Source organism: Oncorhynchus masou, chromosome 29 (genome assembly GCF_036934945.1).
Source record: "Oncorhynchus masou masou isolate Uvic2021 chromosome 29, UVic_Omas_1.1, whole genome shotgun sequence".
In the NCBI taxonomy this organism is placed as follows: domain Eukaryota; kingdom Metazoa; phylum Chordata; class Actinopteri; order Salmoniformes; family Salmonidae; genus Oncorhynchus; species Oncorhynchus masou.
In genome coordinates this window covers 96,013,606-96,040,760 of record NC_088240.1, presented here as the reverse complement: position 1 = coordinate 96,040,760, position 27,155 = coordinate 96,013,606, and the positions used below count along the sequence as shown (strand labels likewise).

Sequence of the window (27,155 nt, the reverse complement as noted above, 5' to 3'; positions counted from 1 at the left end):
ACACAACACATACCTTAACAAACACACAACACATCCCTTAACAAACACACAACACATCCCTTATCAAACACACATACGGTTACACACCTTTGTATCTCCATATTGTCATTGTTTTTAGTCTTTATAAAACCTCATAACCGGTTCTCTTTGTTTCTCAGAAATCTGGCCCCTGTCCTGGACAATCTGGTTCATATGATTCAGGAAGAGGAATCGGTGAGTCTTCCATCAGTATGAGTTGAATGTCATGATCAGAGAAACCCTTAGTGTCTTTCCTAGTCAACCAAGGTGGTTTCGTAGCACTTAATACAGCTGCCAGGCTACACAGCAGCAAGTATTACTGTCTGAAACGGATGTGTTGCTGCCGCTGTTTTGGTCCAGGTGTCTCTTGAAAAATACGGTTTTATCTCAATGAGACCCACATGGTTAAAGGTTCAATGGAACCATTTTTATCTAAATGTCAAATAATTTCTGGGTATTTTTTTTTTACCTTATTGTGCTTGTTTTCAATTAAAATGTTCAACAAGAAACAAAAATAGCTTCTTAGGAAAGAACAATTTCTCAAACAAGAATTTTGCTGGACTGTCTGAGTAAACTGAAATCTAGCTGTTATTTTTCTTTTTTCAACTAGGCAAGTCAGTTAGGAACTAATTCTTATTTTCAATGACAATTACAGTGGGTTAACAGCCTGTTCAGGGGCAGAATGACAGATTTTGTACCTTGTCAGCTTGTGGAATTGAACTTGCAAACTTCCGCTTATTAGTCCAACGCTCTTACCACTAGGCTACCCTGCCCTTCCCTCTCTTATTGGCAGAGAGGTTTGGAACACTCTTTCTTGTTGGTCTATTAACTGGTGATGTCACCAGGCAGGCCAAAACTCCACCCCAACAAAACAGACTGTCTGTTCAAACAGTTCTCACACTAACATGGCTTTATCATCATTTTCACAATTTCACAATGTTATTCCAACATCATAGTGTGGAAGTATATATTAAACACAGGAAAATCACATTTTTGACTGCACTGGTCCTTTAAATAAAGGTTTAATAAATACATTACAGCGTGTTTCATCATTCTCTGGATCATTTCTGTACATATTTCAGTAAATCCCAGCCTTCCTCTGGGTATTATCCCTGTCAACCCTCCCTCAGCCTGGGTTGCTCTGACAACAGGGGATGGTGTTATTCTGGATCTCTGCTCCGTCACTGTGTCTGGGGTGGAGGGAGAGGGGGGTTGGTAGTGGTGGGGTAGAATCACTGTGTGTGGGGTGGAGGGAGAGGGGGGTTGGTAGTGGTGTTGGTGGGGTAGGATCACTGTGTGTGGGGTGGAGGGAGAGGGGGGTTGGTAGTGGTGTTGGTGGGGTAGGATCACTGTGTGTGGGGTGGAGGGAGAGGGGGGTTGGTAGTGGTGTTGGTGGGGTAGAATCACTGTGTCTGGGGTGGAGGGAGAGGGGGGTTGGTAGTGGTGTTGGTGGGGTAGAATCACTGTGTGGGGTGGAGGGAGAGGGGGTTGGTAGTGGTGTTGGTGGGGTAGAATCACTGTGTCTGGGGTGGAGGGAGAGGGGGTTGGTAGTGGTGTTGGTGGGGTAGAATCACTGTGTGTGGGGTGGAGGGAGAGGGGGTTGGTAGTGGTGTTGGTGGGGTAGATTCACTGTGTGGGGTGGAGGGAGAGGGGGTTGGTAGTGGTGTTGGTGGGGTAGAATCACTGTGTCTGGGGTGGAGGGAGAGGGGGTTGGTAGTGGTGTTGGTGGGGTAGAATCACTGTGTCTGGGGTGGAGGGAGAGGGGGTTGGTAGTGGTGGGGTAGAATCACTGTGTCTGGGGTGGAGGGAGAGGGGGGTTGGTAGTGGTGGGGTAGAATCACTGTGTGGGGTGGAGGGAATCACTGGGGTAGAATCACTGGGGTGGAGGGAGAGGGGGTTGGTAGTGGTGGGGTAGAATCACTGTGTCTGGGGTGGAGGGAGAGGGGGTTGGTAGTGGTGGGGTAGAATCACTGTGTCTGGGGTGGAGGGAGAGGGGGTTGGTAGTGGTGGGGTAGAATCACTGTGTCTGGGGTGGAGGGAGAGGGGGGTTGGTAGTGGTGGGGTAGAATCACTGTGTCTGGGGTGGAGGGAGAGGGGGTTGGTAGTGGTGGGGTAGGATCACTGTGTGGGGTGGAGGGAGAGGGGGTTGGTAGTGGTGGGGTAGAATCACTGTGTCTGGGGTGGAGGGAGAGGGGGGTTGGTAGTGGTGGGGTAGGATCACTGTGTCTGGGGTGGAGGGAGAGGGGGTTGGTAGTGGTGGTGTTGGTGGGGTAGAATCACTGTGTGGGGTGGAGGGAGAGGGGGTTGGTAGTGATGTTGGTGGGGTAGGATCACTGTGTCTGGGGTGGAGGGAGAGGGGGTTGGTAGTGGTGGGGTAGAATCACTGTGTGGGGTGGAGGGAGAGGGGGTTGGTAGTGGTGGGGTAGGATCACTGTGTCTGGGGTGGAGGGAGAGGGGGTTGGTAGTGGTGGGGTAGAATCACTGTGTCTGGGGTGGAGGGAGAGGGGGTTGGTAGTGGTGTTGGTGGGGTAGAATCACTGTGTGGGGTGGAGGGAGAGGGGGGTTGGTAGTGGTGTTGGTGGGGTAGAATCACTGGGTCTGGGGTGGAGGGAGAGGGGGGTTGGTAGTGGTGTTGGTGGGGTAGGATCACTGTGTCTGGGGTGGAGGGAGAGGGGGGTTGGTAGGGGTGGGGTAGAATCACTGTGTGGGGTGGAGGGAGAGGGGGGTTGGTAGTGGTGGGGTAGAATCACTGTGTCTGGGGTGGAGGGAGAGGGGGGTTGGTAGTGATGTTGGTGGGGTAGGATCACTGTGTCTGGGGTGGAGGGAGAGGGGGGTTGGTAGGGGTGTTGGTGGGGTAGGATCACTGTGTCTGGGGTGGAGGGAGAGGGGGGTTGGTAGTGGTGGGGTAGAATCACTGTGTGGGGTGGAGGGAGAGGGGGTTGGTAGTGGTGGGGTAGAATCACTGTGTCTGGGGTGGAGGGAGAGGGGGTTGGTAGGGGTGGGGTAGAATCACTGTGTCTGGGGTGGAGGGAGAGGGGGGTTGGTAGTGGTATTGGTGGGGTAGAATCACTGTGTCTGGGGTGGAGGGAGAGGGGGTTGGTAGTGGTGGGGAGAATCACTGTCTCTGGGGTGGAGGGTAGGGGGTTGGTAGTGGTGGGGTAGAATCACTGTGTCTGGGGTGGAGGGAGAGGGGGTTGGTAGTGGTAGTGGTGGGGTAGAATCACTGTGTCTGGGGTGGAGGGAGAGGGGGGTTGGTAGTGGTGGGGTAGAATCACTGTGTGGGGTGGAGGGAAGGGGGTTCAGTGGTGGGGTAGAATCACTGTGTGTGGGGTGGAGGGAGAGGGGGGTTGGTAGTGGTGGGGTAGAATCACTGTGTGGGGTGGAGGGAGAGGGGGGTTGGTAGTGGTGTTGGTGGGGTAGAATCACTGTGTCTGGGGTGGAGGGAGAGGGGGGTTGGTAGTGGTGGGGTAGAATCACTGTGTCTGGGGTGGAGGGAGAGGGGGGTTGGTAGTGGTGTTGGTGGGGTAGAATCACTGTGTCTGGGGTGGAGGGAGAGGGGGTTGGTAGTGGTGGGGTAGTAGAATCACTGTGTGGGGTGGAGGGAGAGGGGGGTTGGTAGTGGTGGGGTAGAATCACTGTGTGGGGTGGAGGGAGAGGGGGGTTGGTAGTGGTGGGGTAGAATCACTGTGTCTGGGGTGGAGGGAGAGGGGGGTTGGTAGTGGTGGGGTAGAATCACTGTGTGGGGTGGAGGGAGAGGGGGTTGGTAGTGGTGTTGGTGGGGTAGAATCACTGTGTCTGGGGTGGAGGGAGAGGGGGTTGGTAGTGGTGGGGTAGAATCACTGTGTGGGGTGGAGGGAGAGGGGGTTGGTAGTGGTTGGTGGGGTAGAATCACTGTGTCTGGGGTGGAGGGAGAGGGGGTTGGTAGTGGTGGGGTAGAATCACTGTGTCTGGGGTGGAGGGAGAGGGGGGTTGGTAGTGGTGTTGGTGGGGTAGAATCACTGTCTCTGGGGTGGAGGGAGAGGGGGGTTGGTAGTGGTGTTGGTGGGGTAGAATCACTGTGTGGGGTGGAGGGAGAGGGGGGTTGGTAGTGGTGGGGTAGAATCACTGTGTCTGGGGTGGAGGGAGAGGGGGGTTGGTAGTGGTGGAGGGATGTAACCTCTCTGCATGTATATTTCTGCATGACATATCAGGGTACAGGTCCACATAGAGACATCTGGCTTGGCTTCTTGGCAGACTGGGCTGAGATGGTTTAGGGTGTGTGATATCTCTCTGATATTATCTCCTCTCCGGCTCCCAGTGCCAGACAGTATGAGGAGGAGAAACAGATCCCAGTGCCAGACAGTATGAGGAGAAACAGATCCCAGTGCCAGACAGTATGAGGAGGAGAAACAGATCCCAGTGCCAGACAGTATGAGGAGGAGAAACAGATCCCAGTGCCAGACAGTACGAGGAGGAGAAACAGATCTCAGTGCCAGACAGTATGAGGAGGAGAAACAGATCTCAGTGCCAGACAGTACGAGGAGGAGAAACAGATCCCAGTGCCAGACAGATCCCAGTGCCAGACAGTATGAGGAGGAGAAACAGATCCCAGTGCCAGACAGTATCAGGACGAGAAACAGATCCCAGTGCCAGACAGATCCCAGTGCCAGACAGTATGAGGAGGAGAAACAGATCCCAGTGCCAGACAGTATGAGGAGGAGAAACAGATCCCAGTGCCAGACAGTATGAGGAGGAGAAACAGATCCCAGTGCCAGACAGTACGAGGAGGAGAAACAGATCTCAGTGCCAGACAGTATGAGGAGGAGAAACAGATCTCAGTGCCAGACAGTACGAGGAGGAGAAACAGATCCCAGTGCCAGACAGATCCCAGTGCCAGACAGTATGAGGAGGAGAAACAGATCCCAGTGCCAGACAGTATCAGGACGAGAAACAGATCCCAGTGCCAGACAGATCCCAGTGCCAGACAGTATGAGGAGGAGAAACAGATCCCAGTGCCAGACAGTATGAGGAGGAGAAACAGATCCCAGTGCCAGACAGATCCCAGTGCCAGACAGTATGAGGAGGAGAAACAGATCCCAGTGCCAGACAGTATCAGGACAAGAAACAGATCCCAGTGCCAGACAGATCCCAGTGCCAGACAGATCCCAGTGCCAGACAGTACGAGGAGGAGAAACAGATCCCAGTGCCAGACAGTATGAGGAGGAGAAACAGATCCCAGTGCCAGACAGTACGAGGAGGAGAAACAGATCCCAGTGCCAGACAGTACGAGGAGGAGAAACAGATCCCAGTGCCAGACAGTACGAGGAGGAGAAACAGAACCCAGTGCCAGACAGATCCCAGTGCCAGACAGTACGAGGAGGAGAAACAGATCCCAGTGCCAGACAGTACGACGAGGAGAAACAGATCCAAGTGCCAGACAGATCCCAGTGCCAGACAGTATGAGGAGAAACAGATCCCAGTGCCAGACAGTATGAGGAGAAACAGATCCCAGTGCCAGACAGTATGAGGAGAAACAGATCCCAGTGCCAGACAGTACGAGGAGGAGAAACAGATCCCAGTGCCAGACAGTACGAGGAGGAGAAACAGATCCAAGTGCCAGACAGATCCCAGTGCCAGACAGTATGAGGAGAAACAGATCCCAGTGCCAGACAGTATGAGGAGAAACAGATCCCAGTGCCAGACAGTATGAGGAGAAACAGATCCCAGTGCCAGACAGTACGAGGAGAAACAGATCCCAGTGCCAGACAGTATGAGGAGAAACAGATCCCAGTGCCAGACAGTACGAGGAGGAGAAACAGATCCCAGTGCCAGACAGTATGAGGAGAAACAGATCCCAGTGCCAGACAGTATGAGGAGAAACAGATCCCAGTGCCAGACAGTATGAGGAGGAGAAACAGAAAGAATCAGTGTGTCTCCAGTGAGGCGAGAGAAATCAGGAGAGGAAAGACAAACACAGTGATTTCTCCCCGTCTTTCTGCGTTCAGCAACAACCGTCTGTACTTCCCAAAGGCCTCGTTCAGACGACTGCACCCAAACACAACACATACAATGACATGTTGGTGGGAGGCGGCTTTGCTTTCTTCTTATAGAGAGGTAGAAATCACAGAGTTTCATTTCAATGACTGTTACATAATCGTAGTATTCTGTGTGCCTACACAGATAGAACCATAGAGATAGACAGGAAATGTCCTGGTTTTTTGGTTGCATCCCAAATCCCTATTCCCTATATAGTGCACTACATTAGACCAGAGCCCTATTCCCTATATAGTGCACTACTTTTGACCAGGGCCCTATTCCCTTTATAGTGCACTACTTTTGACCAGGGCCCTATTCCCTATATAGTGCACTACATTAGACCAGATCCCTATTCCCTATATAGTGCACTACTTTTGACCAGAGCCCTATTCCCTATATAGTGCACGACATTAGACCAGATCCATATTCCCTAAATAGTGCACTACTTTTTACCAGGGCCCTATTCCCTTTATAGTGCACTACTTTAGACCAGGGCCCTATTCCCTATATAGTGCACCACTTTAGACCAGAGCCCTATTCCCTATATAGTGCACTACTTTAGACCAGGGCCCTATTTCCTATATAATGCACTACTTTAGACCAGAGCCCTATTCCCTATATAGTGCACTACTTTAGACCAGGGCCCTATTCCCTATATAGTGCACTACTTTAGACCAGGGCCCTATTCCCTATATAGTGCACTACTTTAGACCAGGGCCCTATTCCCTATATAGTGCACTACTTTAGACCAGGGCCCTATTCCCTATATAGTGCACTACTTTAGACCAGGGCCCTATTCCCTATATAGTGCACTACTTTAGATCAGGGCCCTATTCCCTATATAGTGCACTACTTTAGACCAGGGCCCTATTTCCTATATAGTGCACTACTTTAGACCAGAGCCCTATTCCCTATATAGTGCACTACTTTAGACCAGGGCCCTATTCCCTATATAGTGCACTACTTTAGACCAGGGCCCTATTCCCTATATAGTGCACTACTTTAGACCAGGGCCCTATTCCCTATATAGTGCACTACTTTAGACCAGAGCCCTATTCCCTATATAGTGCACTACTTTAGACCAGAGCCCTATTCCCTATATAGTGCACTACTTTAGACCAGAGCCCTATTCCCTATATAGTGCACTACTTTAGACCAGGGCCCGTACACTCTTGGGGGAAAAAAGGTACTATCCAGAACCGAAAAGGGCTCTTCGGCTGTCCCCATAGGAGAACCCTTTAAATAATTATTTTTGTTCCAGGTAGAACCCTTTTTGGTTCCAGGTAGAACCCTTTCCACAGAGGGGTTCTACATTGAACCCAAAAGAGTTCCACCTGGAACCAAAAAGGGTTCTCCTATGGTGTGTAGGGTGGGAATGTTGCATCCCTAGACCCTACTGAGTGTAGTCTACCTCCTCAGAGATGTCCCCTTCCAGCCCCAACACGTCTCTGTGTGGGAACACGGGCTGGTCTGGAAGGGGACATCGAAGTGCCCCCTCAATTTGATCCATTGATCAGGGTTCTCACAAGGTGAGTGAGCTGTTTAAAGTACTTGAATTTAGCACTCTGAAATTCAGGTACTGGATTACCTTGAAAGTCTGATATTTTCTCAAGTTGGTACTTGAAAAGTACTTGAATTAAAATGAGAGGAGAACAGATAAGGATCAAATATGTTTAATGAAAAATATTAGAAAAATGGATTGGTCTTGCGAATTAATTTCCAGGCAGACAACCAAGTTGTATTTCCTCATGTGTTTGATGCTGTGGTTGCCAGGCGAGCTCATTCCACACACACTGCCACTCAGCCAGGTACAGAACTGCCTGATTTGGAGCCACCAAAACATCACATCGATAGCTAAAATGCTGGGCTAATCATTACATATGGACATTTGTGCGTATTAAACATTTCTGGGATCTGTTATTTCAGCTCATGAAACATGACCAACACTTTACACGGCGACATTATGTCACATTTCTCTGCAACAACGTCCAGAGTTTTTTTGGGGCCAATCGTCTCATTTATGGGGGGCCCGCGATATTCCGTGCTCCTCGTTCTGGTGACCGTTCTCCCGACCGGCGACACTAAAGCTGCCGGTCGGAAGCAAGATGCTTTTTTGTAGCTATTATTTAGTAATAGATTCCCAAATGTCCAATAAAAACACAGTCATTAGCCTTCCGGGTGGTGCAGTGGTCTAAGGCACTGCATCGCAGTGCTAGCTGTGCCACCAGACACTCTGGGTTCGAGCCCAGGCTCTGTCGCAGCCGGCCGTGACCGGGGGGTCCATGGGGCGACGCACATTGGCCTAGCGTCGTCCGGGTTAGGGAGGGTTCGGCCGGTAGGGAAATCCTTGTCTCATCGTGGACCAGCGACTCCTGTGGCAGGCCGGGTGCTGTGCACGCTGACCATGTCGCTAGGTGTACGGTGTTTCCTCCAACTCATTGGTGCGGCTGGCTTCCGGGTTGGATGCGCGCTGTGTTAAGAAGCAGTGCGGCTTGGTTGGGTTGTGTATCGGAGGACGCATGACTCTCGACCTTCGCCTCTCCCGAGCCGTACGGGAGTTGTAGCGATGAGACAAGACAGTAATTACTAACAATTGATGCCACGAAATGGTGGAGAAAAAGAGGGTAAAATCGTTAAAAAACACAGTCATTAAGCTGGAATTGTGTAGTAATGTGAATGGGATGGTTCACCAGTAGACATGTCCCAGAACTCTGCTCATCACTACTCATATTACAACTCTGCTCATCACTACTCCTCTGCTCATCAATACTCATATTACAACTCTGCTCATCACTACTCATATTACAACTCTGCTCATCACTACTCATATTACAACTCTGCTCATCACTACTCATATTACAACTCTGCTCATCACTACTCATATTACAACTCTGCTCATCACTACTCATATTACAACTCTGCTCATCAATACTCATATTACAACTCTGCTCATCACTACTCATATTACAACTCTGCTCATCACTACTCATATTACAACTCTGCTCATCACTACTCCTCTGCTCATCACTACTCAAATTACAACACTGCTCATCACTACTCAAATTACAACTCTGCTCATCATTACTCATATTACAACTCTGCTCATCACTACTCATATTACAACTCTGCTCATCACTACTCATATTACAACTCTGCTCATCACTACTCATATTACAACTCTGCTCATCACTACTCATATTACAACTCTGCTCATCACTACTCAAATTACAACTCTGCTCATCATTACTCATATTACAACTCTGCTCATCACTACTCATATTACAACTCTGCTCATCACTACTCCTCTGCTCATCACTACTCAAATTACAACTCTGCTCATCACTACTCATATTACAACTCTGCTCATCACTACTCATATTACAACTCTGCTCATCACTACTCAAATTACAACTCTGCTCATCACTACTCATATTACAACTCTGCTCATCACTACTCATATTACAACTCTGCTCATCACTACTCAAATTACAACTCTGCTCATCACTACTCAAATTACAACACTGCTCATCACTACTCATATTACAACTCTGCTCATCACTACTCATATTACAACTCTGCTCATCACTACTCATATTACAACTCTGCTCATCACTACTCATATTACAACTCTGCTCATCACTACTCACATTACAACTCTGCTCATCACTACTCATATTACAACTCTGCTCATCACTACTCATATTACAACTCTGCTCATCACTACTCCTCTGCTCATCACTACTCAAATTACAACTCTGCTCATCACTACTCATATTACAACTCTGCTCATCACTACTCATATTACAACTCTGCTCATCACTACTCAAATTACAACTCTGCTCATCACTACTCAAATTACAACTCTGCTCATCACTACTCAAATTACAACTCTGCTCATCACTACTCAAATTACAACTCTGCTCATCACTATTCCTCTGCTCATCACTACTCATATTACAACTCTGCTCATCACCACTCAAATTACAACTCTGCTCATCACTACTCAAATTACAACATCATCAGGCCTGACTTACCACTCGTGTATGTAGTAAGCAAGTAGTGAAACAAATTATTATTGAGTAGAACATGTAAGGCAGTGATGAATACTAAGATCGTTTTTTTTTTCTCTCATGAGGACGTGGCGATATACTGCCATCTGGTGGCGACTAGAAGCAATGGCATAATTTGAACAATTACAAATATATTTAAAAAAATATATATATATATTATTTCACCTTTATTTAACCAGGTAGGCTAGTTGAGAACAAGTTCTCATTTACAACTGCGACCTGGCGGTCCTGAAAATAAATATTAGTTATTGAAAAAGTACTTGAAAGTCCTTGAATTTGACTTGCCACTGTCTGTCTGAACCCTGATTTATGGGATAAGAATATACAGGAAATGTATATGTTTTACAGTGACGGTTGGTGCCGTTTGAGATTAGGGAGGATGATTTGTTTATTTTAACATGGCCTTATTTCTATTACAGCATATTGGATGACTGTCATTCATATTCCATTCACCCAGTTCAATGTAACATCGATAGGTTTAGGCTACTACATGATACTGTAATGTTCCCTGTACCCATCATGAGGTTGTTACAACCTAGACTATGAATAAAAGTTTACAACGTAGGTGCACAGGTAGAGAGAAATTTTAGTAATCAAGGTGACACATTCCGCCTTCAACACTCTTGCCTACATCCAGCTGATCTAGGGTGTAGTCATTAGTCCAACAGTTGCAAACAAGAGTTTCTATTGGACAAATTCACGTATGTTTATCCCCGTTTCTTTTGCTTTCATTTAAGAAACGTTTTTCAACGCAATGAATACACCACTGATCACACGCAGTTCGCTTTCATAGCAGCCACATTCAAGCAGCTCGTTGTATATATAATTCCTTCTTACATCTATCTACTTGCTCTTCTCCTCTCAACTTCTCCCTTTGCTTGTGGACTCCAGTGCACAACACATCAGCTGTCTGTGACCAGACAACAAAAACTTTCCAAGCTAAACCTTCATATCATGACCGCTAGCCTCTACACACAGCATACATTGTTGTCCGTCATAGTTGGCTAGAAGTACTCAAACTAACGTGTTAGTAAACCCGCTACAATCATACAGTACAGTGTACAGTCAGCAGCAAGCAGTTTAGCAATAAATTAATAAAACAAATGTTTACTTTGACTTGGAAGAGTTCCAGTGTTGGATAGCCATAGCCAGCTAGCTAACATAGCATCCCTCTCTGTTGGATAGCCATAGCCAGCTAGCTAACATAGCATCCCTCTCTGTTGGATAGGATAGCTAACATAGCATCCCTCTCTGTTGGATAGCCATAGCCAGCTAGCTAACATAGCATCCCTCTCTGTTGGATAGCCATAGCCAGCTAGCTAACATAGCATCCTTCTCTGTTGGATGGTCATAGCCAGCTAGCTAACATAGCATCCCTCTCTGTTGGATAGCCATAGCCAGCTAGCTAACATAGCATCCCTCTCTGTTGGATAGCCATTTTTTTTTTTTACCTTTATTTTACTAGGCAAGTCAGTTAAGAACAAATTCTTATTTTCAATGACGGCCTAGGAACAGTGGGTTAACTGCCTGTTCAGGGGCAGAACGACAGATTTTGTACCTTGTCAGCTCGAGAATTTGAACTTGCAACCTTTCGGTTACTATTCCAATGCTCTAACCACTAGGCTACACTGCCGCCATAGCCAGCTAGCTAACATAGCATCCCTCTCTGTTGGATAGTCATAGCCAGCTAGCTAACATAGCATCCCTCTCTGTTTGAGCTGGGTGTTTGAGTAGGCTAAACTAGCTAGCTGCATATGCTAGCTGAGTACATGAAAGTGAAAAAAATATACTAAGAAATGTACAGAGCTTTCTCTCTCACTCACTCTCTCTCTTGATTCTCCTTAAATCTGGAAAAAAAATAAGTTTGGAAGAAATTAAGTTTGTTCAAAACTGTTCAACTATTGTCTTTTTCTAAGTCAACTACTCACCACATGTAAGTGCTGGCTAGCTGTAGCTTATGCTTTCAGTACTAGATTCATTCTCTGATCTTTTGATTGGGTGGGCAACATGTCAGTTCATGCTGCAAGAGCTCTGATAGGTTCGGAGGACCTATTTTATGAAATCCAGTGAGGAGGATTGTCCTCCCCTTCCTCCTCTGAGGAGCCTCCACTGATTTAAATACTATTTTACACAGAACTAATTCAAAGATGCCTCTGCTCCCACACCCCGTCTTCTGAATGAGAGACGCCACCATGATTATCCATGACCGTGGAGGTATTCACATCTATTGGATGGGGCTCCCGATTGGTGCAGCGGTCTAAAGCACTGCATCTCAGGGCTACAGACACCCCGGTTCAAATCCAGGCTGTATCACAACCGGCTGTGATTCGACAGTGCACATTTGGCCGAGCGTCGCCCGGGTTTGGCCGGGATAGTACGTCATTGTAAATAAGAATTTGTTCTTAACTGACTTGCCTGGTTAAATAAAGGTTCGATAAAGATAAAACATTTATGTATAAGTGTTCTATTCTTATTTACAATAAAAGTGACTCATATTACACAATACATGATTTACCATTAATTTATGAAAATAGTCTGAAGCACAACCAAAGTAAACTACAAATGCATCAACATAGCGTGAGAGAGTCACAAGCTGGATGTTGTCATTGTGTGCTAAGAATATGGGACCAAACACTAAACTTTTACCAAAATGTTAAACACTATAATAAAATGTGTCCAAATAATTATCAATTTGCATTAATCTCTAAATGGTAAAACAGATATGTGTGAAAATACCCCAAAATAAAATGTGACATTCTGGACTGTCGACCGCCATGTAAAACATATGATCTCAAATCCCCAAATTCTGGAATATAAAGACAAATGTAATGTTTTAGAGTCACTGTCCAAATACACTCTGTACGTAGGGGAGTGTACATTATAGTGCAGCAGTAGTCTGGATGCCTGGATTTGAACCAGACCAAAGATGTTATGAAATAACAGAGTCAGTAGTTTATCTCTGAACCAGACAGAACAGAGTCAGTAGTTTATCTCTGAACCAGACAGAACAGAGTCAGTAGTTTAACTCTGAACCAGACAGAACAGAGTCAGTAGTTTATCTCTGAACCAGACAGAACAGAGTCAGTAGTTTAACTCTGAACCAGACAGAACAGAGTCAGTAGTTTAACTCTGAACCAGACAGAACAGAGTCAGTAGTTTATCTCTGAACCAGACAGAACAGAGTCAGTAGTTTATCTCTGAACCAGACAGAACCAGACAGAACAGAGTCAGTAGTTTAACTCTGAACCAGACAGAACAGAGTCAGTAGTTTATCTCTGAACCAGACAGAACAGTAGTCAGAGTAGTAGTTTAACTCTGAACCAGACAGAACAGAGTCAGTAGTTTAACTCTGAACCAGACAGAACAGAGTCAGTAGTTTATCTCTGAACCAGACAGAACAGAGTCAGTAGTTTATCTCTGAACCAGACAGAACAGAGTCAGTAGTTTAACTCTGAACCAGACAGAACAGAGTCAGTAGTTTATCTCTGAACCAGACAGAACAGAGTCAGTAGTTTATCTCTGAACCAGACAGAACAGAGTCAGTAGTTTATCTCTGAACCAGACAGAACAGAGTCAGTAGTTTATCTCTGAACCAGACAGAACAGAGTCAGTAGTTTGAACCAGACAGAACAGAGTCAGTAGTTTATCTCTGAACCAGACAGAACAGAGTCTGAACCAAACAGAACCAGACAGAACAGAGTCAGTAGTTTATCTCTGAACCAAACAGAACCAGACAGAACAGAGTCAGTAGTTTATCTCTGAACCAGACAGAACAGAGTCAGTAGTTTAACTCTGAACCAGACAGAACAGAGTCAGTAGTTTAACTCTGAACCAGACAGAACAGAGTCAGTAGTTTTACTCTGAACCAGACAGAACAGAGTCAGTAGTTTAACTCTGAACCAGACAGAACAGAGTCAGTAGTTTAACTCTGAACCAAACAGAACAGAGTCAGTAGTTTTACTCTGAACCAGACAGAACAGAGTCAGTAGTTTAACTCTGAACCAGACAGAACCCCTGAACCCCAGAGTCAGTAGTTTAACTCTGAACCAGACAGAACCAGTAGTTTATCCTGAACCAAACAGAACAGAGTCAGTAGTTTATCTCTGAACCAGACAGAACAGAGTCCCCTGAACCAGACAGAACAGAGTCAGTAGTTTAACTCTGAACCAGACAGAACAGAGTCAGTAGTTTATCTCTGAACCAAACAGAACCAGTAGTTTATCTCTGAACCCCAGAGTCAGTAGTTTATCTCTGAACCAGACAGAACAGAGTCCTCTGAACCCAGAACAGAGTCAGTAGTTTAACTCTGAACCAAACAGAACAGAGTCCCTCTGAACCCCAGAGTCTCCCCCTGAACCCCAGAGTCAGTAGTTTCACTCTGAACCAGACCCCTCTCTGAACCAGACCAGAGTCAGTAGTTTCCCCCAGACAGAACAGAGTCAGTAGTTTTACTCTGAACCAGACCCCCTGAACCCCAGAGTCAGTAGTTTATCTCTGAACCCCCAGTAGTTTAACTCCCAGACAGAACAGAGTCAGTAGTTTATCTCTCCCCATCTAACCCCCTGAACCCCTCGTTTCTCCCCCTCCTCCCGTCTCCCCCTCCCCCCGTCTCCCCCTCCCCCGTCTCCCCTCATCTCACTCTCCCCCTCCCCCCCCTCGTCTCACTCTCCCCCTCACCCCGTCTCCCCCCTCCCATCGTCTCATTCTCCCCCTCCCCCTCCCCCGTCTCCCCGTCTCCCCTCCCCCTTCTCCCCCCTCATCTCACTCTCCCACTCCCCCGTCTCCCCCCTCCCCTCGTCTCACTCTCCCACGCCCCCGTCTCCCCTCCCCCCTTCTCCCCTCGTCTCCCTCTCCCCTCCCCTCTACCAAACCAGCTGGATACTAAGCTATTCTTCAGTTAGCTGTGTGAACTGTGGCTATAATCTCTCTGGTCAAGGTCTTTTAGTAGTCAAGTCAAAACAGACCAAATGGTTTCAAATCTAGTCAATCTACATGCAGCTCCCTGCTGAGCAGAGATGGGATGTTTTTAAAGGCTTGACGTTAAGCTTTGACCTTGACGCTGTGCCTCTAAATCTGTCTGCATTTCATCCCAGTTGTAGGCTTTTCATTTGGATATCTGAGGCACCCATTTATTTCATTTACAATGTCCAGGAAAATCCCCCCAGAAATGTGAAATGTCAGGCAAAAAATGATCCTATGTTAATTGATTTCCCTGCTGAGAGGCGCTGTGTCTGTGAACGTAGTTTAATGAGATCCAAGTCATAGTGATGAAGACTTGAGCTGCCAAGCTGTAAAAAGGTATGAAATTTGGGCCAATCATGTAGTTGCTTTTTGAAGTGATGTACATTTTCTCACGTTTTACTGTTTCTAAGCTCAAAGTCAAGACGCCTGTCAAAGAGAACGAGTCTAACGAGAGGAATAACTTTCACAGGTGTTTTTTCTTCTCATGGGAGCATAGATTGGCATTGTGGAGACTGAGTCTTCTTGGGCCGCCTTCCCTCTGAGACTGGTTCCTCTCTAGTTTGTCCTGGCCACTGTGCTTTTGTTTCTGCTTGCTCTTAGAGTTTAGGCTGAGGTTACTGTATAAGGGTTAGGGTTTAGGCTGGGTTACTGTAAAAGGGTTAGGGTTTAGGTTGGGTTACTGTAAAAGGGTTAGGGTTAGGGTTTAGGCTGAGGTTACTGTAAAAGGGTTAGGGTTTAGGCTGGGTTACTGTATAAGGGTTAGGGTTTAGGCTGAGGTTATTGTGAAAGGGTTAGGGTTTAGGCTGGGTTACTGTAAAATGGTTAGGGTTTAGGCTGAGGTTACTGTAAAGGGTTAGGGTTTTAGGCTGGGTTACTGTAAAATGGTTAGGGTTTAGGCTGGGTTACTGTAAAAGGGTTTAGGCTGGGTTACTGTAAAGGGTTAGGGTTTAGGCTGAGGTTACTGTAAAATGGTTAGGGTTTAGGCTGAGGTTACTGTATAAGGGTTAGGGTTTAGGCTGAGGTTATTGTGAAAGGGTTAGGGTTTAGGCTGAGGTTACTGTAAAGGGTTAGGGTTTAGGCTGGGTTACTGTAAAGGGTTAGGGTTTAGGCTGAGGTTACTGTAAAAGCTCAGCTGATGTAAAAAAGGGCTATATAAATAAATGTAATTATTGAATGAATGATTGAGTATCCCTTGTCCCCCTGCAGCCCCTGACGTCTCTGTCCCTGGCTGACTACTGTAAGCTGAAGACGGACATCACCATTGTGCTGAATGCTCTGGGCAGCAACACCAGTCTGACCAGGGTGGATATCAGTGGGAACGCCATGGGAGACATGGGAGCTAAGATGTTTGGCCAAGGCCCTGCAGATCAACAGCAAACTAAGGTGAGGAGAGGACTGTCTCAGACACTCTGATGCTGGTTTGGAGAGGTTTAGAGGACTGTCTCAGTTTGTCTCTCTGTTAAAGTGTGTTACCGTAGAAACAAGACAGTGGGATGGTTTGGAGAGGAGAGGACTGTCTCAGTTTGTCTCTCTGTTAAAGTGTGTTACCGTAGAAACAAGACAGTGGGATGGTTTGGAGAGGAGAGGACTGTCTCAGTTTGTCTCTCTGTTAAAGTGTGTTACCGTAGAAACAAGACAGTGGGATGGTTTGAGAGGAGAGGACTGTCTCAGTTTGTCTCTCTGTTAAAGTTGTGTTACCGTAGAAACAAGACAGTGGGATGGTTTGGAGAGGAGTTTAGGACTGAGGTTACTGTCTCAGTTTGTCTGAGGTTCTCTGTTAAAGTGTGTTACCGTAGAAACAAGACAGTGGGATGGTTTGGAGAGGAGAGGACTGTCTCAGTTTGTCTCTCTGTTAAAGTGTGTTACCATAGAAACAGGACAGTGGGATGGTTTGGAGAGGAGAGGACTGTCTCAGTTTGTCTCTCTGTTAAAGTGTGTTTACCATAGAAACAGGACAGTGGGATGGTTTGGAGAGGAGAGGACTGTCTCAGTTTGTCTGAGGTTCTGTTAAAGTGTGTTACCATAGAAACAGGACAGTGGGATGGTTTGGAGAGGATAGGACTGTCTCAGTTTGTCTCTCTGTTAAAGTGTGTTACCATAGAAACAGGACAGTGGGATGGTTTGGAGAGGAGAGGAGGGTTCAGTTTGTCTCTCTGTTAAAGTGTGCTGAGGTTACCATAGAAACAGGACAGTGGGATGGTTTGGAGAGGAGAGGACTGTCTCAGTTTGTCTCTCTGTTAAAGTGTGTTACCATAGAAACAGGACAGTGGGATGGTTTGGAGAGGAGAGGACCGTCTCAGTTTGTCTCTCTGTTAAAGTGTGTTACCATAGAAACAGGACAGTGGGATGGTTTGGAGAGGAGAGGACTGTCTCAGTTTGTCTCTTTGTTAAAGTGTGTTGCCATAGAAACAAGACAGTGGGATGGTTTGGAGAGGAGAGGACTGTCTCAGTTTGTCTCTCTGTTAAAGTGTGTTACCATAGAAACAGGACAGTGGGATGGTTTGGAGAGGAGAGGACTGTCTCAGTTTGTCTCTCTGTTAAAGTGTGTTACCATAGAAACAGGACAGTGGGATGGTTTGGAGAGGAGAGGACCGTCTCAGTTTGTCTCTCTGTTAAAGTGTGTTACCATAGAAACAGGACAGTGGGATGGTTTGGAGAGGAGAGGACTGTCTCAGTTTGTCTCTCTGTTAAAGTGTGTTACCGTAGAAACAGGACAGTGGGATGGTTTGGAGAGGAGAGGACTGTCTCAGTTTGTCTCTCTGTTAAAGTGTGTTACCGTAGAAACAAGACAGTGGGATGGTTTGGAGAGGAGAGGACTGTCTCAGTTTGTCTCTCTGTTAAAGTGTGTTACCGTAGAAACAAGACAGTGGGATGGTTTGGAGAGGAGAGGACTGTCTCAGTTTGTCTCTCTGTTAAAGTGTGTTACCATAGAAACAGGACAGTGGGATGGTTTGGAGAGGAGAGGACCGTCTCAGTTTGTCTCTCTGTTAAAGTGTGTTACCATAGAAACAGGACAGTGGGATGGTTTGGAGAGGAGAGAGGACCGTCTCAGTTTGTCTCTCTGTTAAAGTGTGTTACCGTAGAAACAGGACAGTGGGATGGTTTGGAGAGGAGAGGACTGTCTCAGTTTGTCTCTCTGTTAAAGTGTGTTACCATAGAAACAGGACAGTGGGATGGTTTGGAGAGGAGAGGACCGTCTCAGTTTGTCTCTCTGTTAAAGTGTGTTACCATAGAAACAGGACAGTGGGATGGTTTGGAGAGGAGAGGACCGTCTCAGTTTGTCTCTCTGTTAAAGTGTGTTACCGTAGAAACAAGACAGTGGGATGGTTTGGAGAGGATAGGACCGTCTCAGTTTGTCTCTCTGTTAAAGTGTATTACCGTAGAAACAAGACAGTGGAATGGTTTGGAGAGGAGAGGACCGTCTCAGTTTGTCTCTCTGTTAAAGTGTGTTACCGTAGAAACAGGACAGTGGGATGGTTTGGAGAGGAGAGGACCGTCTCAGGTGGTTTGATATGTGAATGATTGATGATTCTGATCTGTTTCACCAGGACGGTGATCTGGGATAAGAACAACATCAGTCCTCAAGGTCTTCAGGATGTAGCAGCTGCTCTGGAGAAGTGAGTAGCAATGGGATTCTGTCTGTCTGTCTGTCTGTCTGTCTGTCTGTCTGTCTGTGTCTGTCTGTCTGTCTGTCTGTCTGTCTGTCTGTCTGTCTGTCTGTCTGTCTGAGCTGTAACAGGAAGGATATGGCAGACATATGAGTATATGTCTCGAGGAGGAGAGCAGGTGGAGAGGATGGAAGAGCCTCTAGAAAGAGATGTCAGAGATGGATCTCCTGGGTGGAGAGATACTGTGATGGAGGCCATAGGGGGGAGCCAGAGACACTACCAGAGGACCAATGGAGATCTAGCTAGTACTGTAGTGAATATGACCAGAGGACCAATGGAGATCTAGCTAGTACTGTAGTGAATATGACCAGAGGACCAATGGAGATCTAGCTAGTACTGTAGTGAATATGACCAGAGGACCAATGGAGATCTAGCTAGTACTGTAGTGAATATGACCAGAGGACCAATGGAGATCTAGCTAGGACTGTAGTGAATATGACCTGAGGACCAATGGAGATCTAGCTAGTACTGTAGTGAATATGACCAGAGGACCAATGGAGATCTAGCTAGGACTGTAGTGAATATGACCAGAGGACCAATGGAGATCTAGCTAGTACTGTAGTGAATATGACCAGAGGACCAATGGAGATCTAGCTAGGACTGTAGTGAATATGACCAGAGGACCAATGGAGATCTAGCTAGTACTGTAGTGAATATGACCAGAGGACCAATGGAGATCTAGCTAGGACTGTAGTGAATATGACCAGAGGACCAATGGAGATCTAGCTAGGACTGTAGTGAATATGACCAGAGGACCAATGGAGATCTAGCTAGGACTGTAGTGAATATGACCAGAGGACCAATGGAGATCTAGCTAGTACTGTAGTGAATATGACCAGAGGACCAATGGAGATCTAGCTAGTACTGTAGTGAATATGACCAGAGGACCAATGGAGATCTAGCTAGTACTGTAGTGAATATGACCAGATGGAGATCTAGCTAGTACTGTAGTGAATATGACCAGATGGAGATCTAGCTAGTACTGTAGTGAATATGACCAGATGGAGATCTAGCTAGTACTGTAGTGAATATGACCAGATGGAGATCTAGCTAGGACTGTAGTGAATATGACCAGATGGAGATCTAGCTAGTACTGTAGTGAATATGACCAGATGGAGATCTAGCTAGTACTGTAGTGAATATGACCAGAGGACCAATGGAGATCTAGCTAGTACTGTAGTGAATATGACCAGAGGACCAATGGAGATCTAGCTAGTACTGTAGTGAATATGACCAGAGGACCAATGGAGATCTAGCTAGTACTGTAGTGAATATGACCAGAGGACCAATGGAGATCTAGCTAGGACTGTAGTGAATATGACCAGAGGACCAATGGAGATCTAGCTAGGACTGTAGTGAATATGACCAGAGGACCAATGGAGATCTAGCTAGTACTGTAGTGAATATGACCAGAGGACCAATGGAGATCTAGCTAGTACTATAGGAATATGACCAGATGGAGATCTAGCTAGTACTGTAGTGAATATGACCAGAGGACCAATGGAGATCTAGCTAGGACTGTAGTGAATATGACCAGAGGACCAATGGAGATCTAGCTAGTACTGTAGTGAATATGACCAGAGGACCAATGGAGATCTAGCTAGGACTGTAGTGAATATGACCAGAGGACCAATGGAGATCTAGCTAGTACTGTAGTGAATATGACCAGATGGAGATCTAGCTAGTACTGTAGTGAATATGACCAGATGGAGATCTAGCTAGTACTGTAGTGAATATGACCAGATGGAGATCTAGCTAGTACTGTAGTGAATATGACCAGATGGAGATCTAGCTAGTACTGTAGTGAATATGACCAGATGGAGATCTAGCTAGGACTGTAGTGAATATGACCAGAGATGGAGATCTAGCTAGTACTGTAGTGAATATGACCAGAGACCAATGGAGATCTAGCTAGTACTGTAGTGAATATGACCAGATGGAGATCTAGCTAGTACTGTAGTGAATATGACCAGAGGACCAATGGAGATCTAGCTAGTACTATAGTGAATATGACCAGAGGACCAATGGAGATCTAGCTAGTACTGTAGTGAATATGACCAGAGGACCAATGGAGATCTAGCTAGACTGTAGTGAATATGACCAGAGGACCAATGGAGATCTAGCTAGTACTGTAGTGAATATGACCAGAGGACCAATGGAGATCTAGCTAGTACTGTAGTGAATATGACCAGAGGACCAATGGAGATCTAGCTAGTACTGTAGTGAATATGACCAGAGGACCAATGGAGATCTAGCTAGGACTGTAGTGAATATGACCAGAGGACCAATGGAGATCTAGCTAGGACTGTAGTGAATATGACCAGAGGACCAATGGAGATCTAGCTAGTACTGTAGTGAATATGACCAGAGGACCAATGGAGATCTAGCTAGTACTGTAGTGAATATGACCAGAGGACCAATGGAGATCTAGCTAGTACATGTAGTGAATATGACCAGAGGACCAATGGAGATCTAGCTAGGACTGTAGTGAATATGACCAGAGGACCAATGGAGATCTAGCTAGTACTGTAGTGAATATGACCAGAGGACCAATGGAGATCTAGCTAGGACTGTAGTGAATATGACCAGAGGACCAATGGAGATCTAGCTAGTACTGTAGTGAATATGACCAGAGATGGAGATCTAGCTAGTACTGTAGTGAATATGACCAGATGGACTGGAGATCTAGCTAGTACTATAGTGAACTCTAACCACTAGACTAGCTAGTACTGTAGTCCCTACACTCTAACCACTAGACTACCTGCCGTCCCTACACTCTAACCACTAGACTACCTGCCGTCCCTACACTCTAACCACTAGGCTACCTGCCGTCCCTCCACTCTAACCACTAGGCTACCTGCCTGCCCCTCCACTCTAACCACTAGGCTACCTGCCGTCCCTACACTCTAACCACTAGGCTACCTGCCGCCCCTCCAACCTAACCACTAGGCTACCTGCCATCCCTCCATCCTAACCACTAGGCTACCTGCCATCCCTCCACTCTAACCACTAGGCTACCTACCGTCCCTTCCACTCTAACCACTAGGCTACCTACCGTCCCTCCACTCTAACCACTAGGCTACCTGCCGTCCATCCACTCTAACCACTAGGCTACCTGCCGTCCCTCCACTCTAACCACTAGGCTACCTGCCGTCCCTCCACCCTAACCACTAGGCTACCTGCCTGCCCCTCCACTCTAACCACTAGGCTACCTGCCATCCCTCCATCCTAACCACTAGGCTACCTGCCATCCCTCCATCCTAACCACTAGGCTACCTGCCGTCCCTACACTGTAACCACTAGGCTACCTGCCATCCCTCCACCCTAACCACTAGGCTACCTGCCGCCCCTCCACTCTAACCACTAGGCTACCTGCCATCCCTCCATCCTAACCACTAGGCTACCTGCCATCCCTCCACTCTAACCACTAGGCTACCTGCCGTCCCTCCACTGTAACCACTAGGCTACCTGCCATCCCTCCACCCTAACCACTAGGCTACCTGCCGCCCCTCCACTCTAACCACTAGGCTACCTACCGTCCCTCCACTCTAACCACTAGGCTACCTGCCATCCCTCCACTCTAACCACTAGGCTACCTGCCATCCCTCCATCTCTAACCACTAGGCTACCTGCCGTCCCTCCACTCTAACCACTAGGCTACCTGCCATCCCTCCATCTAACCACTAGTCTACCTACCGTCCCTCCACTCTAACCACTACTGTGGTGAATTAGTATGACCAGAAACACTTCCAGAATACAAATGATGATACAGCAGGCTGCTGTGGTGAGGAAAGAAAACAGTGTGGTTATTGTGTACCTCTCTGCTCTGCTTGGCTCTGGGCCTGCTGTTCATCCCTGGAAGCCCAGACAGGGTGGAGGGGGAGAGAGAGAGGGTTGAATGGGGGGTAGAGAGGAGATTAGCAGAGAGAGAGAGAGAGGTAGAGGAGGGGGAGGAAAAGAGAGAGTGGAGGGTGCAGCAGGAGAGAAATAGGATAGGAGAGAGAGAGAGGGTGGGGGAGAGAGAAGGGAGAGAGAGAGAGAGAGGGAGAGAGGAGAGAGAGAGAGAGAGAGAGCGAGAGAGAGAGAGGAATGGCAGACAAGCACCAGACAGGGCACCATGTGATTGGCTGTCTATGAATTTAGAGCTGAATGATATTAGGATCCACTCAGTCATGAGTGTCTGGGCATTTTCTTTGTTTCATCCTCATTTAAATAGAATCTACATTCTGTAATTGCTGCATAACAATGAACGTTGGCTGGATGCTTAACTAGCGCCCTGAGAGGAATCTGGGAGGCTGGTGATTTGTCATTTGCTTTGTGATGAGGATGGATGTGGACCCTGTGGTACACATGGTAGAGGGGAGAGCGATGGGGAGAGGGAGAAAGGGGGAGGGAGAGAGAGGGAGATGGAGAGAAGGGGGAGAAAGGGAGAGATGAAGAAAGGAAGAGATGGAGAGAGAGATGGGGAGAGGGGAGAGAGAAGGAGAGATGGTGAGAGAGAGGGAGAAAGGGGAGAGATGAAGAGAGGAGATGGGGGGAGAGATGGGAGAGGAGAGGAGAGATGGGGAGAGGAGAGGGAGAGAGAAGAGGGGGAGAGATGGTGAGAGAGAGGGAGAAAGGGGAGAGATGAAGAGAGGAGAGGAGAGATGGGGAGAGGAGAGAGAGGAGAGGGAGAGATGGGGAGAGGAGAGAGGAGGAGATGGGGAGAGGAGGGAGGAGAAGAGAGATGGGGAGAGAGATGGAGAGATGGGGAGGGGAGAGGAGAGATGGGGAAGGGGGAGAGATGGAGATGGGGAGAGAGGGAGAGGAGAGGGAGGGATGGGGAGGGAATGGGAGATATGGAGAGTGGGGAGAGAGATGAGAGAGATAGAGAAGGAGAAAGGGGAGAGAGATGGGAGAGGGGGGAGAGGGAGATGGGAGAGATGGAGAGAGAGAGGGAGAGAGAAAGGGAGATATGGAGAGGGGAGAGGGAGAGGGAATGGGGATAGGGGAGAGGGATGGGAGATATGGAGAGAGAAAGGGAGAGAATGGAGAGATGGAGAGTGGGGAGAGGAAGAGAGAAGGGGAGATATGGAGAGAGAGAGAGAGTGGGGAGAGGAAGAGTGGAGATATGGAGAGAGAGAGGGAGATAGATGGAGAGGGGATAGATGGAGTGGGGAGAGGAAGAGAAGGGGAGAAATGGAGAGAGCGAGGGTAGAGGGAAAGAGAAGGGGGAAATGGGGATGGGGGAGGGGAGAGAGGCCGTCACAAACACATGGTTAGCAGATGTTAATGCGAGTGTAGTGAAATGCTTGTGCTTCCAGTTCCGACAGTACAGTAATATCTAACAAGTTATCTAACAATTCCACAACAACGACCTAATACACACAAATCTAAAGGGGTGAATGAGAATATGTACATGTAAGTATATGGATGAGCGATGGCCGAGCGGCATAGGCAAGGTGCAATAGATGGTATAAAATACAGTATATACATGTGATGTAAGATATGTAAACATTATTTATTTAAAGTGCCATTATTTAGAGTGACTAGTGATCCATTTATTAAAGTGGCCAGTGATTGGGTCTCAATGTAGGCAGCAGCCTCTTTGTGCTAGTGATGGTTGTTTAGCAGTCTGATGGCCTTGAGATAGAAGCTGTTTTTCACTCTCTTGGTCCCAGCTATGATGCACCTGTACTGACCTCGCCTTCTGGATGGTAGCGGGGTGAACAGGCAGTGGCTCGGGTGGTTGTTGTCCTTGATTATCTTTTTGGCCTTCCTGTGACATTGGGTGCTGTAGGTGTCATGGAGGGCAGGTAGTTTGCTCTTGGTGATACGTTGTGCAGACTCACCACCCTCTGGAGAGCCTTGTGGTTGAGGGCAGTGCAGTTGCCCGCAGGACCTCCTTTAGGTAAACTATTAGAGAAGTGGCCATCTTTAGGTAAACACCCTGGGTCTACTAGATAACTGGCCATCTTTAGGTAAACACCCAGGGTTTACTAGAGAAGTGGCCATCTTTAGGTAAACACCCTGGGTCTACTAAATAACTGGCCATCTTTAGGTAAACACCCAGGGTTTACTAGAGAAGTGGATCTTAAAGGTAAACACCCAGGGTCTACTAGATAGGTGGCCATCTTTAGGTAAACTATTAGAGAAGTGGCCATCTTTAGGTAAACACCCTGGGTCTACTAAATAACTGGCCATCTTTAGGTAAACACCCAGGGTTTACTAGAGAAGTGTCCATCTTTAGGTAAACACCCTGGGTCTAGTAGAGAAGTGGCCATCTTTAGGTAAACTACTAGAGAAGTGGCCATCTTTAGGTAAACACTAGAGGTGGCTACTAGATAGGTGGCCATCTTTAGGTAAACTATTAGAGAAGTGGCCATCTTTAGGTAAACACCCTGGGTTTATTAGAGAAGTGGCCATCTTTAGGTAAACACCCTGGGTCTACTAGATAGGTGGCCATCTTTAGGTAAACTATTAGAGAAGTGTCCATCTTTAGGTAAACACCCTGGGTCTAGAGAAGTAACTGGCCATCTTTAGGTAAACACCCTGGGTCTACTAGATAGGTGGCCATCTTTAGGTAAACTACTAGAGAAGTGGCCATCTTTACGTAAGTGGCCATAGAGAAGTGGCCATCTTTAGGTAAACTACTAGAGAAGTGGCCATCTTTAGGTAAACACCCTGGGTCTACTAGATAGGTGGCCATCTTTAGGTAAACTACAAGAGAAGTGGCCATCTTTAGGTAAACACCCTGGGTTTATTAGAGAAGTGGCCATCTTTAGGTAAACACCCTGAGAAGTGGCCATCTTTAGGTAAACTGCTAGAGAAGTGGCCATCTTTAGGTAAACTACTAGAGAAGTGGCCATCTTTAGGTAAACTACTAGAGAAGTGGCCATCTTTAGGTAAACACCCAGGGTCTACTAGATAGGTGGCCATCTTTAGGTAAACTATTAGAGAAGTGGCCATCTTTAGGTAAACACCCTGGGTTTACTAGAGAACTGGCCATCTTTAGGTAAACACCCTGGGTCTACTAGAGAAGTGGCCATCTTTAGGTTAAACTACTAGAGAAATGGCCATCTTTAGGTAAAACTACAAGAGAATCCATCTTTAGGTAAACACCCTGGGTCTACTAGAGAAGTGGCCATCTTTAGGTAAACTACTAGAGAAGTGGCCATCTTTAGGTAAACACTGCTAGAGAAGTGGCCATCTTTATTTAAACTACTAGAGAAGTGGCCATCTTTAGGTAAACTACTAGAGAAGTGGCCATCTTTAGGTAAACACCCTGGGTCTACTAGATAGAAGTGGCCATCTTTAGGTAAAACCCTAGGTCTACTAGAGAAGTGGCCATCTTTAGGTAAACACCCTGGGTTTATTAGATAAGTTGCCATCTTTAGGTAAACACCCTGGGTCTACTAGAGAAGTGGCCATCTTTAGGTAAACTACTAGAGAAGTGGCCATCTTTAGGTAAACTACTAGAGAAGTGGCCATCTTTAGGTAAACACCCTGGGTCTAGTAGAGAAGTGGCCATCTTTAGGTAAACTACTAGAGAAGTGGCCATCTTTAGGTAAACACCCTGGGTCTACTAGATAGGTGGCCATCTTTAGGTAAACTATTAGAGAAGTGGCCATCTTTAGGTAAACACCCAGGGTCTAGTAGAGAAGTGGCCATCTTTAGGTAAACTACTAGAGAAGTGGCCATCTTTAGGTAAACACCCTGGGTCTAGTAGAGAAGTGGCCATCTTTAGGTAAACACCCTGGGTCTACTAGAGAAGTGGCCATCTTTAGGTAAACACTGGGTCTACTAGATAAGTGGCCATCTTTAGGTACCTGCTACCTGCTCTGGCTGGATTTCACTGAGGAATAGTTGAAACGTCAGGTCTGACTGAACATATTGGGCCAGTAAACTTCGCTGTACTCGGAGAGAAGCTGGCCATCTTTACAAAAGAGATTTTAAACACCCTGTTGCTTTTTACAGCTCTTGGCCATCTTTAACCAAAGGTGATATCAATCCCAAGATGTTTCCGGAGGTTGGCTTGTTGTGAGACTGTTGATCAAAGCCATCTATAGTGAGTGGATGTAATTCTACGTCCCAGATGTTTTTGAGAAGTGGCCATCTTTAGTAAGTGTGTTAGACCCTGGGTATTAGAGAAGGACCATCTTTAGGTAAACACCAGATGTTTATTAGAGAAGTGGCCATCTTTAGTAAACAGTGCCTGGAAAGTATTTTGAACTTTGCGACCTTTTGCCATCATTTCAGGCTTCAAACACCCTAAAGATATTAAAACTGTATTTTTTGGAAGAATCAACAACAAGTGGGACACTATAGAGAAGTGGAACGACATTTATTGGATATTTCAAAAACAAATCAAAAACTGAAAAAATTGTCTACTAGAGAAGTGCAAAATTATTCAGCCCCCTTAGGTTAATACTTTGTAGCGTCA

General features: G+C 46.8%; 1 pseudogene; it reads left to right on the top strand.

Moving 5' to 3' along the window:
- Positions 1-27,155, top strand: part of LOC135519849 (F-actin-uncapping protein LRRC16A-like) — a 106,835-nt pseudogene that overhangs the window by 34,007 nt on the left and 45,673 nt on the right.